At 43.4% G+C, this 19,064-nt stretch overlaps 2 long non-coding RNA genes across 2 annotated transcripts in view; both read left to right on the forward strand.

Annotated features, from left to right (window-relative positions):
• The window catches only part of LOC132461195 (uncharacterized), a 54,304-nt gene extending 53,248 nt beyond the window's left edge, over positions 1–1,056 (forward strand). Inside the window, exons 2-4 of the long non-coding RNA XR_009526541.1 lie at positions 203–278; positions 405–678; positions 826–1,056. This is a non-coding gene — a long non-coding RNA (uncharacterized LOC132461195). The remainder of the gene's footprint in view (positions 1–202; positions 279–404; positions 679–825) is intronic.
• A 3,552-nt stretch (positions 1,057–4,608) lies between these two features.
• LOC132461086 (uncharacterized) lies at positions 4,609–18,485 on the forward strand. Its single transcript, XR_009526512.1, has 4 exons — positions 4,609–4,821; positions 5,221–5,368; positions 5,781–5,878; positions 18,345–18,485. It is a non-coding gene; the product is annotated as an uncharacterized LOC132461086 (long non-coding RNA).
• The last annotated feature ends 579 nt before the right edge of the window (positions 18,486–19,064 follow it).

Here is a 19,064-nt window from a genome sequence, read left to right on the forward strand (position 1 = left end):
TGTATATGCAAGATTATAATAGTGTGTGTAAGACCAAGTATGAATTCTGTCCCAGGCGGCCCCTCATAGAGGTGGGATGTCTGATGAACTTAAGCACACATATTTTGTTCCCAAAGTGTATCAACAGTATTGATTGTGTGGCAATAGAGATATACTGTCTAAATTCAAGCTGTTGACTTTTTTTCTTTCCATTTTTCATTAGTTATCCAGTTCACTAAGGACAACATATCCGAAGATGAATGATCTTCAAGACAGATGGCTTCTTTTCAAAGCAGCAGGTGCACTTTAAGTCACCACTAGTGACATTTCCCAACAGCAAGTTATTCATCGAATAGAGAAAAAATAAATGCACTATGCTTTAGGGTTATGCACCATTTGAATTGTTGTGTTACTTGCTTTAAAAGGCGGAAATGGAAGGAGAAAACTGTCTGCAATCGCATTAGAGGCAGAGGGATACACTGGTTCTGTCATCAAAAGAGCCTCAGGTGGAGGAAAACAGCTGTTATATATATAGTGCCCCTCCAAGATGAGTTAGATTTAACACCACTACCAGCAGATGCACCGGAATTTGCTCATATGCCAACAGCAACATGCAAACAATGCAAGACAGTGATGCCATTGCAGATGTTGGCTCTGCACATTGACCACTGCAACAACACATCAAACTCGGAAACTGAGGTAAAACTGTTTCCTATGTCACTTATGCATGTGGGATCAAAGCTGTAAAAGTCCAGCTTCCAGTTCTAACTTCAGGGTTATCTGTTGTGATGAACTCCACCCCCAACCTCAGCTTATCAGTAAAATGGCATCAATGTACATGTACAGGAGGCAGATGTGGTGTTCCTGGAAGAAGCAACATCTCCTAACCCAGTCCGAGGACCTTGTACAGACGCACCATGGTCCAATGAGCAACATTGCTTTCAGCAGGTACAGCAACTGAGTCAAAAAACAATGAGGATGGCATGGAGGGCAACAGCCAAAAAATGTGTCATAAACATGACGGATACATTCTACGTTCTTTACAAAGTTGTCAGTCTTTGTTGCACTTCAAAATTATCCCGTGATATTTATGCCTTAAAGCTGCCTGGTTTAACTTATTTTCATTAAAATACACTTGCATTTTCTGTAAGCAGAAGAATGTAAATGAGTTAGAACTTAGTGAGCGGGAAGGGAGTGGGCGGGGAAAGCTTTGTTTTGAATCCACCGCTTATTTTGAAAATTCACTCCTACTTATGATGCACAAGAACATTTCCAGTGTCAGACATAGAACTACATGCAAGCTTCTGCGGTGAAAGGTGACTGTGGGTCAACTTGCATTATGTATCTTTGTTTATAGGGTTGCTCGAATTCCTAGGCAGTTCCAAGATGGCTCTGTGTTCATCATGGTTATGATGGATTTTTACATAAACATAAAATTATATTTATCTCACAGGTCAGATGTCAGGTAATAGAAAATAATCTAGAACTGTATGTTAAAAGGACAAGTATAAATGTATTCCTTTTGTTTTTACAGTAGTATGGGAAAGGATCTTTGCCAGCTTGACACAGTCAAGATATGCTCCGATCTGGATCATATATCATGGCAGGGGTGCCCAACCTTTTTTGACCCAAGATCTACTTTTCAAGTAGCCAACCTCACGAGATCTACCAGCCAGGGGTTGACATTAAGGTTTCAAAAGCACTTGCCCATCGGGCAAGTACAGGTCAGGTTCAACTTGCCCGAATGTGATGTTCACTTGCCCAAATTATAATCAGAATCTTGAACAGGCCTCTTTTTGCCAGGCACCCGGCCTGGTTTTGGGGGGGCTCAGAAAAATCATCCTAGCTCAGACTGAAGCTGAATGTTAGCTTCCACACATGTTGTGTTTAAAAAATAACAAACTTCCCTTTGTTTACTTATTTATCGAGCGGTCACATCGTGCCATGAAGTGATTTCAGTCCACCGTTGCAACCTATTAAAGCTATCGCCAAGTTATATGTAGACCTGCATGATTTCATGCAAATGTACTTAACTAAATGTCAGAGGTAGTAGCAAAGATATGTCTTTTTTAACTTTCACGTTTCTTGTAGCTCTTACTGAATAATCACAATCGCGTTTCTAGTAGTGTTGTCAGTCACGATACTGGATTTTCTAACTTTGACACTATAGCTAGTGAATAAAGCCATGGAACACAGCATAAGTGGAAGATAACATTTCCACCTGAAATAATTATCAGTTGGTCGTTATCATTTGGGAGCGATGTCTTACTATGAGACACAAATAAAGGTAGATATCTTAAAATGTTGACACTTGACACCTCTATTTAAATTTCAAGGCAAATATATTCGAATGCACCAAGCCAAACACTCGCAAATAAACATATGGCCACTAGATTGCGCCGAAGAATATGTTTTCTGATTGAAGGCAATTTACCTATTTCCTAAGAAACCTTCTTATTCATTGATTGAAAATACTGTTTAGTTGCAAAATTTGGCCCAGACACTGGGTTATCTGTTTATGGTGATTTTATTCGACCAGAATCAACTTTGTGGACAAAAATCACAAAGGTAATACTTCATTTTTGGTTGTTAAAAGAAAAGGGGACGTTTCTTCTTAAGTTGTTATTTGCGGGTTTTAGTCACAGAATGATATGGTTTGGACTGTTGGAATAAGTGGAGGCTCAGCTTTCATGTAATATATAGTTTGTGAGGGTCCAATTTCGTGAAAAAGATTGCTATTGCTGTGCATATGACTTTCCTTGGTAATTTGCCTCAATCCAAAGTACTTCCAAACTGCACTCCTCCATCACTACTCCATTTTCCTTCTACCTAAACCGTTCGCGGAGGCGCTGCACTTGCGATGCTAGCTTTGTGGGCTAACCTTTAGCCAACACCTTCGAATCACGGCCAGAGAACGCACTGCGAGTGACAGAAGGCGGGGCTATATTCGCACTGAAGCGATGCGTGTCTGTTAACTCGCTTTCAGAGAGAAGAGAAGACGGCGCGCTGATCAATTGCAAATACTTATATTTTGTGTTATTTTGCGGCAAAAAAGGTTGTTCTGCAGTTTCTAAAAACATTTGAATAAATAGCCTTTATATTAACATCCACCCAAAATCCACTTGCCCGTTTGGGCAACCAGAAATCAATCTCAACTTGCCCAAATATGACTTTTGGTTGCCCCGGGCAAGCGGGGGGGGGGGGGGGGGGGGGGGGGGGTTGTTTCGTGAACCTACGGACTTCAGTGGGGGTTTCATTCCGTCTGCGCACGGCACTTTCTCAACGATAATCAATAATCTTCCTCCGACTCAGGGTGAAAATGGTAGGTCTTAGCTCGTTTCCCCTCAGCCATGCCAACGTTTAGGAGTGTGTAACTACTGTTGACGGCTTTCAACTGCTGTTGACAGCGCATGCGCTACCGCGCGTATATGTCCCGCGCAAATTTTATTTTATAAAAAAAAAAGCTTCTTTTTTTTTTTCCACCCCTCGCGGTCGACTTGGGATCTGTCGGCGGTCTACTGGTAGACCGCGATCGACTGGTTGGGCACCCCTGTATCATGGTAACCAATCTGGTCGTGTAACATTTCATTAATTTGTTAAAATACAGTGCATTGTGTAGTTCATTTGAATAATTTATAACTTTCAACAGTGAGGAAAATGTTCTTTATTGGGTAAAGGAACAGATAGATTGTAGCAAGACCTTCGACATCTGTGTGGCCAGAGATGGTACTGTTGAAAGAGGTCTTAGGCCCCGTTTACACGAGGACGCTTGCGGGTAAAAACAACAAAATATTTTATCGGAAGTGCCTTTCGTTTAGACGGTGACGGCGTTTTTGGGGCATGAAAACGCATAAATCTGAAACCACCCTCCAGAGTGGAAAAGTTGAATACACTCCGCCGTAGCGTTTTTTCGTCTACACTGCCAAGACGCAAAACACTGCTCAGATCTGCTCACGTCGCGTACGCGTTTACGTCACATACATGTGCCAGAACCAGGAAATAAACAAACATGTCAGATTATTTCCATGCGTCGGACCTTCAAGCTGCTCTGGCAACTCTAACAAGCGTACAGGAGTATTTCCACGAAATGTACAGGATATATACAGATAGGATTACTGAACAGAGAAGGATCTTTTGGTTTTTGCGGCACGGATAAGAGAAGAAGGAAGATTCTACGCATGCGCTCAGACATGGCGGTGTTGTGTGATAGTGTATCACAGCACCACCTAGCCGCCTGGCATGCATACCCAATTGAATTCCACACATTTTTGCGTCACCGTATGCACGCAGATTTCCTCCCGAAAGCGCTCGTCTAATCGCGGAATAAAAAGTGAAGACGCGACGCCACTTTTGCGTCTTCTATTCAGACCGTCATCGTGTAAACGTAGCCTTAAACTCTGGAAGCGTCGAAAGAATGGCGGTCCAGTGAACCCTTTGAAAGTCTCCTACCTGGGAGAACCAGGGGTTGACACTGGAGCACTAAAAAAAGAGTTCCTGTCCAGTGAGTAGTATGCTTTCATCATTAATTTAGCAGATATGAGTATGTTGTAGAATAGCTGAAATAAAAATTTTCACAGTTGCTATACCATTATACCAATAACTGCCTGTGGGCTTCTGCAGGACACAGTATCAAAGTGGTCAGAGCTTGAGAAAAATTTGGCTAAATTCTTGTTTTTTAGATGTTTTCCCCCAGCTAGTCTAATGCTGTTTTATCATTTGTTTTTGGCTGTAGCGATGGTTGCTGGGATCGAGAAGCGACTATTTGAAGGCGAAAGTGAGAAGGGCAAAGTATTCAAGTATTCCCAAGTATTCCCCCAACGATTTGGACAATGAACTGTTCAAGTATGTTATTCTTATTTCTAAAACTTATAATTACTGATTATTGTTATTATCTGATGGACACCTTTGCAATACCTTCATGAGTGAAAATATGTAATGATACTTGGGGTCCTTTACAGTTTGCCTAGAGGGGAAGTCAGTGCCTCAATCTGTTTTTCTTTCAAACTTTCATGTTCATGGCAAATTGTTAGAAAAACATTCAGAACAGGGCTTGAAATGTACCAGCTATTTTAAATATTCAGTCATATTTTAAAGGTATAATCTCCTTCAGTGTATGTGTGACAATAGATGATAGAGGTAATGCATAAATTGAAGTAAGCACCTGAGATAAGTCTTCTAGCTGGGGTGTTATGTCAATATTAGTACTTATAATTGCCAATTTCTTTGTTGTCTTTCATCCAGAGTTGCGGGTGAAATATTCGGTGTGAGCATTGCCCAAGGAAGACCAGCACCACGGTTTATGCAGGAGTGGTGTTACCACTACCTCGTCACTGGGAACCTTAAAACTGATGGTGTGCATGACACAGAGTTGTCACCATTAATCAAAACGGTACGTTGGGTAAATCTCTTCAAGCCATCTTAATGAGGCCAATATTTTTCCATAATGTTTGCGCTCTTTAGATGTTTATGGTACATAGAATAAGTTCAAAGTAAAGTGATCCAAGTTTAAAACTTTGCAAACGATGTTGCAGCTGTGTTAGGCAGTATCTCAATATATCCTAAGGTTTACTAAATTCCAATTCATCAATAAGTTAGTTTCTTGCAATAGCTTATTTCCTGTTGACATCAAGCGACTGACAGACTAGCCTCACTAAAAAGTGTATCTGATATAGCTGTAAACCAATAATGGTAAATGTGTGAGATGTGTGAATATGTATGACAGTGTAGATGTATAAAATAACAGTTGTGAATACATAACAAATGAAAGCTTGATTATTTTTGCTTCTAAATCATTATTTTAGATTGAAGATGCATCTGACCTGTCCCTCTACGTTGAAGAAATCCTGGATTGTGGCTACACTGGTCAAATCAACATTGACCATAAGGAAAGCATATTAAGGTTTGTTAACTATAGGAGTAATATTACATTATGGATGAATTATGTACAGGTCAATAGTAATTTAAGCAACCCAGTCGCCAAGAAAAAACGTTGACGGTGTACGTTTCCATGAACACTGGATGCGTACTATTACAACGTAAAAACAGCGTGTTATACCTACAGTATCCACGCGTGCCGCTCTGGAGGCGGGTTTCGGGGTTTGGGTTTTGTGGGGAAAAGCGGTCTGTCTAGCTACTGGACCAGATAAAATGAGACGGAGAGGTAATAAAGTCTATCGGCACGAGGACCTTGGATTTATTAAGTAAAGTGGCAGCGGTTATACAGAGTCATAAAGCGTGAGAAATCGAATATGTCTAAGTCCCTAATCAGCGCTGATGGTTCGTCTGGAGCTTCGCCTCCGTGGAAGGTCTGCTTCAGAAGAAGGTGAAGAGTCCCTGTGTGATGCAGTCTTATGCTGTATCCTCCTCTCGATGAGGTGTGTGCGTTTGAGGTGTGTGCGGTTCTGTGTGTTTTGGCTCCCAGGCCCTGAGAGAGCTTCGTAACGGGGAGAGTTCCTCGTGTCTCTGGTGTGATAAATTAAAACGGGGGAGTGCCCCCCCGAAGTGTCTCGTGTGTGATAATTTAATGTGGCTCTCAGGCCCCTAGTATGGGCAGAGGTATCTCTTGGTTCCTCCTAACGGGGAAGAGCTCTCAAAATGTCTCCTGTGTGATAAATTAATGTGGCTCTCCCGTTCTGGAGATGATACTGGTGCATTGTCTGAGTGTCCACCATCTGCCTGCCTGGGAGATGGGGCCTTCAGCTCCGGCCTTGACCTGACTATATATTATCATGTTTGTGTTGTTGGGTTAGAGCAAGAGTTGACTATATTATAATGTGTCCATGTGATGTGCTCATCAGGCTAGGGTAGGAGTTAGCTATATTTATAATGTACATGTGATGTACTCAGCAGGTTATTTTTCCCAACATATCCCCCTCAAGTCGTCGCAAGACGACTTTTACTCATTTGGGGTACGAGGGATAGGACTCCAGCACGGGACTACCATTATAACACCATTAGAAATAACAGAAAGAAGGCAAAATGATCATAAAAACAAACAACCATGAGCATGGGACTAAAACAACTCGCTGGACCTGGTGTATGGGGAAACCACGTGGGAGAAACGCTACCCATGCTTCAGACATGGGTATGCCATACACACCCCACCTAGGGGGTGGCATCCACCCCGGCCTTACATCGCGAGCAGACAATACCAACAATACTGGCAGCAGATGATACACAACAAAACCAACACCAAACCATAACAACAACAACAAAATGCAACAATAAAACTACCAGTAAACAATAACGATATAAACAAAAATGCAACAATCACACAAACACTACACAATAACAATCACAGGAAAGAAATGCAACCCTGAAACGTGTCCCTAAATAATAATAATAATATCAGAAAGATATGAGGTACACAACGAATGGCAATCCCCCTCAACCCATCCCTAGATGACCACACACTAAGGATGTGAGGAGGAGTTAACTGGTCGTGTAACAATAAGCAATCACACGCATGGGGTATTCAGGGTAGGCCCGGGGCACGGGAACAACTGAAACCACGGAATAGTCCTGAGCGTCATCACGGGCAGGTGGTCGCAAGGCGCCACCTGAGCATTAGACCCTTTTATTCAACTGCGCTCAGGACCTCATCTGATAAACGGGCAATCAAGGCCCCTGGAATCTCGCCCGTGTGTATCCCCGAGCTTCATCTTGTTCTCCAGCCGGATCAGGTCGGGCCCCTCTGGCGGTCCCTCGTCCAAACTCTCCGGTGTATACTCGATCCCCAGGTAAGCTTGGATGGCACCTGCTGCACCTGTAGCGCCCATCGCTCATTGGGCTCTCCATCCATCCTGTGAAGGGGTCATTAATGCCGGAGCTCTCTGCCAAATCTAATCTGAGGGACTGTAACCCTGCCAGCACCCTGGCCACCGACCCATCCGGTGCTGTGTTATTGGGGATAAAAGTACAACATGTCGTCTTCATCATCCCACACACCCCTCCGTGCTCTGCCAATAGCATATCTATATCTATATAGTCCCTTGACCTTATCCGTGGAAAAATTGACAAAACGTTGCTGATTATAGTATATATTATTTATCCAATCAACATTTTTGTTAATAGTGGACCACCAAAACAGGACTGATTCAAACCCTGCCAAAATTTGATTGCATCATTCTTGGGTAGTTCGTCGGCTCCGGGCGTGTCTGCATCTGGCTCCTCCTCTGGCCCTGGAACTTTGTGTTTCTCTTGCTGGAATTACAAACTTATGTACAACAGTTAGATGTTCAAACATATTTTCCTTAATTCTATTTCTAATTACTCTAATGGAAGTCCCTTTTGGGACCCTTGAATGTTAGGTGAAGGCATGGGTCGACCCTTAAGCATTTCATGCGGGGTTAGATGCGTCGTTCTGTTAGTTTTCATGCGATAACTCATTAGTGTCAACCGTAGTGCATTAGTCCTTTAATTTAGTACTCTAATTTAACTTTGTTAATCTTCGTCTCAAGCGTCCCATTCCTCTCTCCACCATACCTTGTGGTTTGAGGAATGTAGACACAGCCTAATCTTTGTTTGACATGCAGATGTTAAATCACTTGTTTGAGTGTTTTCTGAATAAACGCTGCCCTATTGCCTGAGCTAATTTGTGACGGAATTCCAAACCTTGGCATGACTTCTCTAGTCAGAACCTTGATTACCGTAACCGCATTTTGGTCTTCTGATGGGACTGCTTCCACCCATCTGTTGAACACTGTTTTTTCAAATATTTCACACTCATTTAGCTGGATGTCAATCATTGTTTGCAAGTATGGTGAAGAAAAACCTTGTTTTCTAATTATTATTATTATTATTATTATTATTATTATTATATTATTATTTTTTTATATATATATATATATATATATATATATATTTTTAAAATTCTCCTCAATACCTCCCCCCTTGGGCAATGGTCAAAACCATGCACATTAAATGATAAGCAAATCTAAGAACGCCGTTGGTGCAACCAACGTCGAAACGTCTAACCTTAACCATCAGCAAACTAAAACCAATCTTTTGGGAAGGGAAATCGAAACCAGTATGTCCAAAACCAAAGCCCAATATGGGTGGGTTTACCATCAGCCGCCGGAGACCACGCTGTTCCAAAGTCATGCACTAAACCGAAAAACGTACATGCGTTAGTGGCCTTCTATACCACAAAGGTAAAATAAAATAAAACGCGACATGCCCCGTTCCAAGACCACCTCTGCTGCCAGAGCTGACATATCTGACTCCTGTTCCTCCTCCACCCTACACCCCAGACGGGACTTCCCATGATTGTTGCAGCTCGTCACTTCATGATCAAGTGAGCCAGTGCCCACAGCGACTCTGCCAAGTAATCGTGACTGTGCCTGCCTTAGGTCGTCCCGGGTGTCAAGGTGGGATCTTACCCGTCGTTGGCTAACCAGCCTTCCATACTGGCTCGCTGCAGGATGCCGTACCTGGGATACAATCAATCCCCACCTATATGGTGGTATAGATCGCAAAGTGGAGGGATGGAGACAGAGTCTTCAGCCCCATCTGCCCTATGCAGCCAAGTGTGTGTGCGTAATGAATACACCTCAGGGAAACTATAAAACAAAAAGTCATTTATCAGAGTTACAATTATTAAAGTGTTGCAGCAGCAGTAGTGGCATTTGAAAGGTAAACCCACTACTTCCGAATCCAAATTGACAACATAGCATGTAGGACCCCTTCCCAGCAGATGTGGCTTCAATCCACCTGTCATCCTTGACCAAAGAGATACACCCCATATTTTAATAGGTGTAGTCCTACTTGTACAGTTTATCAAGATTACTTTATTTTATTTTATTATTATTCTCCTTCTTTATCATATCCATATTTATTCAATTATTCTTTCCTGTGTGAAAATAATATGAATCACTTAGTTAATAGCAACACCTTCTTTAGTCCAATTGCATTAGATTATCATCACTGTTGTCCTATTAAAGTATCAACGTTATTGTCCTTATAACCTCCTCATGAACTTTGATGTTCTTCATCCTGAATGGTAACTGTGTCAGGATGTTCATCATCCTTAATAAAAAACAAAACTAAAACTAAACTTAAAGAAAAACAAATTAGCCATAATGTGAATATCCGCTGCGTGTCTCCCTGTGACTCTCTCCCTCCTTCGGGAGAACACGCTCTCTCTCCCTCCTCAGTACGGGGTGCTGTTTGGTGCAAGACAACAGATAAGGGTGGAATGTGGGTGCGGCCATAACGCCTTGAAAGCGAGCGTGCTCTGGGGGCTGGGTGTGAGAGAAACCATGGGTAGTTCCTTTTCTCGGCCAGCAGAGGGGTTGTTCAGGTGAAACCTATGGACAGAGACTACAAGGAACTTCAAACATGGCAGACAGGGAACTACAAATTTATCAAAGCCTGAAAACTCAACAGAGCTCTACCTGCATTCCTTGGATATGTGGTATTTTATGGCGTATGGCCACCACACGCTTTCAGTTGAACACACTCTATTTCCTTTCTCTGTACTGTGTGTTAGTGTGTCTCTCTGTACTGCCTGAATGGTGTAGCTCGACAAATGGGGGGGGAAATGTGTTCTCTCTCTCTCACCCTTCCTCGCTCCCCTTAGGGTCAAGCAGCAGCTAGGACCGTTAACAGATAAGCCTGGAATGCAACATCCTCAACTCTCCATCATGGAACAAGGCCTAATAACTATCTCTCACACACAAAAAGATCCTTCTGTCCCTTCATTCACAAATAACTTTTCACTTTATTATATATATAATAATAATAATAATACATTTTATTTATAATGCACTTTATATTCAAGAATCTCAAAGTGCTTAGATATAAGCACTATATATCCGGATTAATTCCCGGATATATAACTTAATACTGCTCCCCCTTTCCAAATTTCTATATACACAAAACTACGAAGCTGACCACCGAAATTGGTACAGGCCTCGTCAGGCCGAACCAAAACACCCTCACAGGTTTTAACTTCCATACAATTCTAGGGAGGGGAACTACAACATGAGGTGGAGTAGAGGACTTCAAATATGGTGGACGGGGACCTCAAATGGGAGGACTACACATATGGGAAAGGGGATTACACTCTGGGCCTGAAAACCATACAGAGCCCCTTCTCGTGGTCCTGAAACAACCGTTCATTGTTAGAAAAACACGCACTCTATCGCTACCTCCAACTGTCTAGAGGGAAAATGGTCCCTCTCGATCGTCCTCCGTCTTTAGCTCTCCTTGCTATCTCTCCTTGCTATCTCTCCTTGCTATCTCTCTCGCTCCCTTTCACACAAACACACACACACACACCTAAACAGACCTTTCTCATTCTGTCTCCTCCAAACGCACACACAGAAACATCACCTCTTGCTTACACGTGCACAGAGACGCACACAGCCTTTCTCACTCTGTCTCCTCTAAACGCACACACAGAGACATATCAACAGACTTCTCTCATTCTGTCTCTCGCAGATGCACACAGAAACATATCAACAGACTTTTCATTCTGTCTCTCACAGCCTCTTACACACACAGAAACATCACCTCTTGCGTACACGCGCACACACGGAGTCGCTCACAGCCTTTCTCTCTCTCTCACGCGCATACACCCACTGTCTCTCTGTGTGTCACTCGTGCCCTAGGCACCGTTTCCTCTGCAAAGGGACTCTAACCCTGATAAAGGACTCTAACCTTCTTACCACATAGAATTATTTAATACACAAACAAAGAAGGGGACTCTAACCCCCCCCCCCGAGGGACTCTAACCCCCTTTAAGACATAGGTGGGGACTCTAACCCCCCCCCCGAGGGACTCTAACCCCCTTTAAGACATAGGTGAGGACTCTAACCCCCCCCCCCCCCGAGGGACTCTAACCCCCTTTAAGACATAGGTGGGGACTCTAACCCCCCCCCCCGAGGGACTCTAACCCCCTTTAAGACATAGGTGGGGACTCTAACCCCCCCCCCGAGGGACTCTAACCCCCTTTAAGACATAGGTGGGGACTCTAACCCCCCCCCCCGAGGGACTCTAACCCCCTTTAGACATAGGTGTATTTATTACACATCCATTACTTGGCCATCGGTAGTCTTGTATCACTATGCCCGATTCTTATAGGCCCTATGGTCTCGAGGGTATTCTTTCACCATGCAACGAGCCGATATTCGATGTGTCACGCGTTCAGGGTCAATCGGGTTTATGGGGAAATGCTGGGATGCAGTCCTATTCGTCCCCACGAGATATCCCGTAGCGAACCGCTCTCACAGTCTCACCTCCTAATGTGATTCCTATATAACTATGCAGAGTTTGGATTTTATCAACAGGTTCTGCCTACCTTTTGTTGGGCGTACGCGAGGTGAGACTGCAGGAATCGGTCCGGTGCTCCGGGGTCTCGAGGTCGTGCCGCTCTCCGTCTCTCGTTTCCCAGTTGCGGTTCAATTTCAGAAAAAATACCACCGTCGGGGTCACCAAATTGTGGGGAAAAACGGTCTGTCTAGCTACTGGACCAGATAAAATGAGACGGAGAGGTAATATAGTCTATCGGCACGAGGACCTTGGATTTATTAAGTAAAGTGGCAGCGGTTATACAGAGTCATAAAGCGTGAGAAATCGAATATGTCTAAGTCCCTAATCAGCGCTGATGGTTCGTCTGGAGCTTCGCCTCCGTGGAAGGTCTGCTTCAGAAGAAGGTGAAGAGTCCCTGTGTGATGCAGTCTTATGCTGTATCCTCCTCTCGATGAGGTGTGTGCGTTTGAGGTGTGTGCGGTTCTGTGTGTTTTGGCTCCCAGGCCCTGAGAGAGCTTCGTAACGGGGAGAGTTCCTCGTGTCTCTGGTGTGATAAATTAAAACGGGGGAGTGCCCCCCCGAAGTGTCTCGTGTGTGATAATTTAATGTGGCTCTCAGGCCCCTAGTATGGGCAGAGGTATCTCTTGGTTCCTCCTAACGGGGAAGAGCTCTCAAAATGTCTCCTGTGTGATAAATTAATGTGGCTCTCCCGTTCTGGAGATGATACTGGTGCATTGTCTGAGTGTCCACCATCTGCCTGCCTGGGAGATGGGGCCTTCAGCTCCGGCCTTGACCTGACTATATATTATCATGTTTGTGTTGTTGGGTTAGAGCAAGAGTTGACTATATTATAATGTGTCCATGTGATGTGCTCATCAGGCTAGGGTAGGAGTTAGCTATATTTATAATGTACATGTGATGTACTCAGCAGGTTATTTTTCCCAACAGTTTCACGGGTTTCGCGCCAGATTGTGGACACGATTGTTGAGGGGGGGGGGGGGGGTACACTGTTGGTGACGGGGGGGACACGTTTGTAGGGGGGGAACACGTTGTTTGAGGGGGGGGGGGCACGTTTCTTGAGGGGGGGGACACGCTCGACAACGAGAGTTGGTTTTTATTGAACGCTCGACAACGAGAGTTGGTTTTTATTGAACGAGACTTCAACACGGAACAGCTGCACGAAACGATGGTCACGTCACTCTCGGTGACGGTGTCGACAACAATGAACACACGAACAATGTTAATAGAACAACACACAACCACATAACATCCCGAACCCATCAACCCCACTTAATCCTAACAACAAAACAAGTTATCAAAAGCCCCATTTGCCAACTGACAACCCCAATTCCCAGAATCCCCCACGGCTCCGGAACACGGCGTAGCTTATATTAATCTTTATTATCTGAATGGGAAATGCAATATTTTAGGACAGATACACCATTAAACGCGTTTCTAATGACATTTCTAGCGAGAAATGTAAATTTTCCTTACATAATCTTCAGTCAGTGAATGTGTATGATCTTTATTAATCTTTATTATCTGAATGGGAAATGCAATATTTTAGGACCGATTCACCGTTAAACGTGTTTCTAATACATTTCTAGCGAGAAATATACTTTTTACTTGCATAATCTTCAGTCAGTGATTGTGTCTGATCTTTAGTTTTATAGTTAGGATTTGATCGGCTCGCTCGCATGTTTCAACGTCAGGTTGTTAGGCTGCTTTCGCTAAACTAGCAGCTCACGTGCTTCCTGCGTTTGTGTTATTAAACTGTTACTTTATGTAACTTTTAATGATATCATCTTGTTAGAAACACGTATATCTGAGAGGCAACCCAGTCGCCAAAAGCATACGTTGACAGTGTACGTTTCGTGAACACTGGATTACGTCGCATTTCAACATAAAATAGCGTGTTATACACACACACACACGCACGCACACACACACACGCACACGCACGCACAGACACACAGACACAGACACACACACACACACAGACACACACACACACACACACACACACACACGCACACGGTGCATTTCGCTGCTAAAACAACAACAAAAAAATATTCCCTCAAATATTATTACTAAAGAACCGTTTTCCAAAGAACGAAATGTAAACCAATGCATTCTGAATGGGAGTGTTTCTCCGATTTTTCCATGCTACACAGAACGAAATGTAAACCCATGCAAATAAAGGCTTCATGGTCATAATAATTAAAATATCATTAATCTCCTGAGTGTGTTGGGTGGTATTCTATTTTTTTCAACGGGGCTGCATCCAGTCACTTGACCGTCATGGTTGCTATGGTGGTTGCTATCGACCGCCCCCTCTAATCCTTACATGGCTCTAAAAACCACGCGGCAAAGGAGCTGCCGTAAATTGTGTTGTTTTTGTCATAAACTGGGGTCCGATGGTTAAAAAATAGACAGATATTCCGAGGTATCCTTAAAAGGCAGCTTGGATGTTTTTATTTTCTGCAGTTTAGACTTCTTCTATAACCTATTTTTTAAAGCAAAACACCAAGTTCATTGATTTAACGAGGCAGGGTTATTTGAAACAATTTTTTCAATAAATATTTGTGAGAGGTCATTCCTTCTCCTGAGTTTGCTTCCTATTTATGTCTAGTGTACACCCCTACTGTCCAAAAGCATCCCCCCCCCTCCCCATATGGATTTGGAGAGTTGTTGCCACGTCCCAGTGGTGGAAGTATCATATAATATGAAAGAGGGCATTCAATTATACTACAATGATCAATTAGGAGGCCGAAGCCCTAAAGGAAGTGATGCAATAGGTGACTGAGGCGAGAACATTTAAGTAAACTGTACCTTGGGGTCTCTTATATATCAAAGGGGGTTTCAAAGGACGCATACGCTTCAACCTGTGGCTCCAGCCCTACAGGAAATGACTCAGCAAGTGCTCCATCTCGTTGCACCTGCACCCAGTGGCTCGCTTGCAAGATTTTGGCCTGAAGTTCTTCCCAGACCTATACCCTAACAGTCCAACATGCATATCTGAGAATCAGGCCTCTCTTCAATAATGACAAAATGTTATGAGAGAAATACAGATTCACTTTTTGTTATCTCATAAGCGGCGTGGTGCCGGCTCCTTTTGACCTTTTGACCCCAGACTTCAAAGACGTGGCCACAGGCCAGCTGTGTCTACACACATTAAGCCACAAATGTACACCTCCATCCCGCAAAAAATGGGGCCTAGAAACTAACCTCTGTCTTATGTACATTGACTGTACTGTTGGAGGTCACGCCCCTTTTCCGGCCTTTTCGAGATAGCTAGGGATGCTAAAATGTTTACACACATTTCCCGGGGCCCCGAGAACGACATATCCAAGATTTGTAGTTCCAGCCCATAGCGAAAAAAAGTTTTCCCAAATGGACTGTCATTTGGACAAAGCCCCTTCAGAAGTGTTGCCTGCGAGACCTAATGGTTCAGAATGTGGTGGAAAAACAGTTTTTGAGATAGGAAGGTCCTACCGCCCTGAAATTTGAATACCATATTCTAGGGCCTAACTGGGACCCCCGCACCGAAACTTGGCCCGGTCGGACCCCGAGTGCAGGAAGGAGGGGCCTGGAATTTCATAATCTTCGCTCGTTGAATGTAAAGGATGTTTGGTCGGATGTTATGACGAAGAATCATAATGTGAATGGGAATATTCTATTAATGTCTTGATATCATCTTTCGTCTCAACACTTCTGCTGCAGCCGCTTAAAGTCTCACTCCGAGAACCTTAAAATATGAATCAATCCATTAGAAGTATGAAAATATCTTCCCGGTCGTGCAACAGGGCAAACAAGGTGTCCTTTGACATCTACGTTTCGAGACGATTGCAACAGTGCCACACATGATCATATTTGAATGTTTCGGGGTAGTAATTAGCTGTCGATTTTGGAGGGCTTTATCAATAATGACCAGCTATAGATTTGCTTCCCGATGGAGATTTTTGACAAATTACATGTTAATTAGCATCTACACGTTAAGCTGAGTCCAATGAGATCAAGCTCGCCCTCTTGCTACACCGAGATCATGTCCTAGACCTAGGTGTACCATGTAAAATACATGTTACCATTAGCTAGAGTGTCATGCTTGGTGTCATTGGACTCAGCTCAACGTGTAGATGCTAAATAACATGTCATTTGTCACAATTTTTTATCGGGAAGCAAATCAATAGCTGCTCATTATTGATTAAGGCCTCCAATTTCGACAGCTAATTACTACCATTAAACATGTTCGAATATGCTCATGTGTGGCACCGTTGCAATCGCCTGGAAGCGTAGATGTTGAAGGACACCTTGTTCGTTCTCCTACGCCACCGGGAAGATATTTACATGCTTCTGATTGACTAATGAATTGATTCAGCTATTCCCCCAGAAGTCTGGGGTCAAAAGGTCAAAAGGAGACGGCACCAGCCCCGTTGAAAAAAATAGAATACCACCCAACACACTCAGGAGATTAATGATATTTAAATTATTATGACCATGAAGTCTTTATTTGCATGGGTTTACATTTCGTTCTGTGTAGCATGGAAAAATCGGAGAAACACTCCCATTCAGAATGCATTGGTTTACATTTCGTTCTTTGGAAAACGGTTCTTTAGTAATAATATTTGAGGGAATATTTTTTTGTTGTTGTTTTAGCAGCGAAATGCACCGTGTGCGTGTGTGTGTGTGTGTGTGTGTCTGTGTGTGTCTGTGCGTGCGTGTGCGTGTGTGTGTGTGTGTGTATAACACGCTATTTTATGTTGAAATGCGACGTAATCCAGTGTTCACGAAACGTACACTGTCAACGTATGCTTTGGGCGACTGGGTTGCCTCTCAGATATACGTGTTTCTAACAAGTTGATATCATTAAAAGTTACATAAAGTAACAGTTTAATAACACAAACGCAGGAAGCACGTGAGCTGCTAGTTTAGCGAAAGCAGCCTAACAACCTGACGTTGAAACATGCGAGCGAGCCGATCGAATCCTAATAACTATAAAACTAAAGATCAGACACAATCACTGACTGAAGATTATGCAAGTAAAAAGTATATTTTTCGCTAGAATTGTTATTAGAAACACGTTTAACGGTGAATCGGTCCTAAAATATTGCATTTCCCATTCAGATAATAAAGATTAATAAAGATCATACACATTCACTAACTGAAGATTATGTAAGGAAAATGTACATTTTTCGCTAGAAATGTCATTAGAAACGCGTTTAATGGTGTATCTGCCCTAAAATATTGCATTTCCCATTCAGATAATAAAGATTAACATAAGCTACGCCGTGTTCCGGAGCCCCGGGGGATTCTGGGAATTGGGGTTGTCAGTTGACAAATGGGGCTTTTGTTAACTTGTTTTGTTGTTAGGATAAAGTGCGGTTGATGGGTTCGGGATGTTATGTGGTTGTGTGTTGTTCTATTAACATTGTTCGTGTGTTCATTGTTGTCGACACCGTCACCGAGAGTGACGTGACCATCGTTTCGTGCAGCTGTTGTTGAAGTCTCGTTCAATAAAAACCAACTCTCGTTGTCGAGCGTTCAATAAAAACCAACTCTCGTTGTCGAGCGTGTCCCCCCCCTCAAGAAACGTGCCCCCCCCCCTCAAACAACGTGTTCCCCCCCCTACAAACGTGTCCCCCCCCCCCCTCAACAAACGTGTCCCCTCCCCCTCAACAAACGTGTCCCCCCCCCCCCCGTCACCAACAGTGTACCTCTCCCCCCCCCCCCCCCCCCCCCCTCAACAATCGTGTCCACAATCTGGCGCGAAACCCGTGAAACCCAAACCCCGAAACCCGCCTCCAGAGCGGCACGCGTGGATACTGTAGGTATAACACGCTGTTTTTACGTTGTAATAGTACGTATCCAGTGTTCATGGAAACGTACACCGTCAACGTTTTTTCTTGGCGACTGGGTTGATTTAAGCCATGCAGTAATGTTCATTCATTAAGCAGGAAATTTGAAGCCGATCAAGGTTTTGTGCTGCAAAATCTTTGACGGCTTTGAAAGGGTTTTATCATTATATCATGCAAATATCAGTGTTATGGCTAAATTTCAGTTGACATCATAATTTTAAATGGCTGTCATAAAATGTATTATATTCCTTTTGAAAGGGCTATCGTACTGCATGTGACCACAAAACGCACACCAATGCTGCAACAGATGCGTGAAGGGCTTGAGGTGTGCAACCTGATCAAGGTCATGCAGATAAAGCCAAATGAGTGTCGCAATCTCTTTGTCGTAGGGGATGATGACAAGGTATGTTGTAATTCAGCTCTGGGTAAATGGTATTTCCATTTACCCATTTAACCTTCCATAAAAGTTCTGATCCCCTAAGAAAGTTTGATGTAGCTTAGGAGATCCTACACTGATATGTACGTCATAGATGTATGAAATCTGGATTTTATGCCTGAAAGTTACGTATATGATATCCAGATTTCAAAAAGTTTTCTTGGCTACTAAGTACACTGGTACAGGGAGTTTTGCGACTTTTTCAAGTGACCATTGAAAGAAAGTGTATCTCGGCAGTAGCTGTAAAGACAGAGATCGCATTTAGATTAAAAAAATAGCATTGCATCGTTGATGACGACCTCTAGTGGCGTGGAGGTGAAATGCGCAAATCACACGTGTTCGATTTGTAAACACACCGGGCGGCACTTGCCTGATTACGGCACGTGAGGTGAGTGAGCACGGGTGAGGCTATAGAGTGGCGAAGTCACGCCCCTTCCGGTAGGGCTCATGGGACCTATGAGATCGAAAAATATGAATGGGTGTCAATGGAGAGAAAATAATAATTTTCTGGTCCCGGTCTTTATATGCCCTGGATTACACAT

The sequence above is a fragment of the Gadus macrocephalus genome, chromosome 7 (assembly GCF_031168955.1).
Source record: "Gadus macrocephalus chromosome 7, ASM3116895v1".
Lineage (NCBI taxonomy): Eukaryota > Metazoa > Chordata > Actinopteri > Gadiformes > Gadidae > Gadus > Gadus macrocephalus.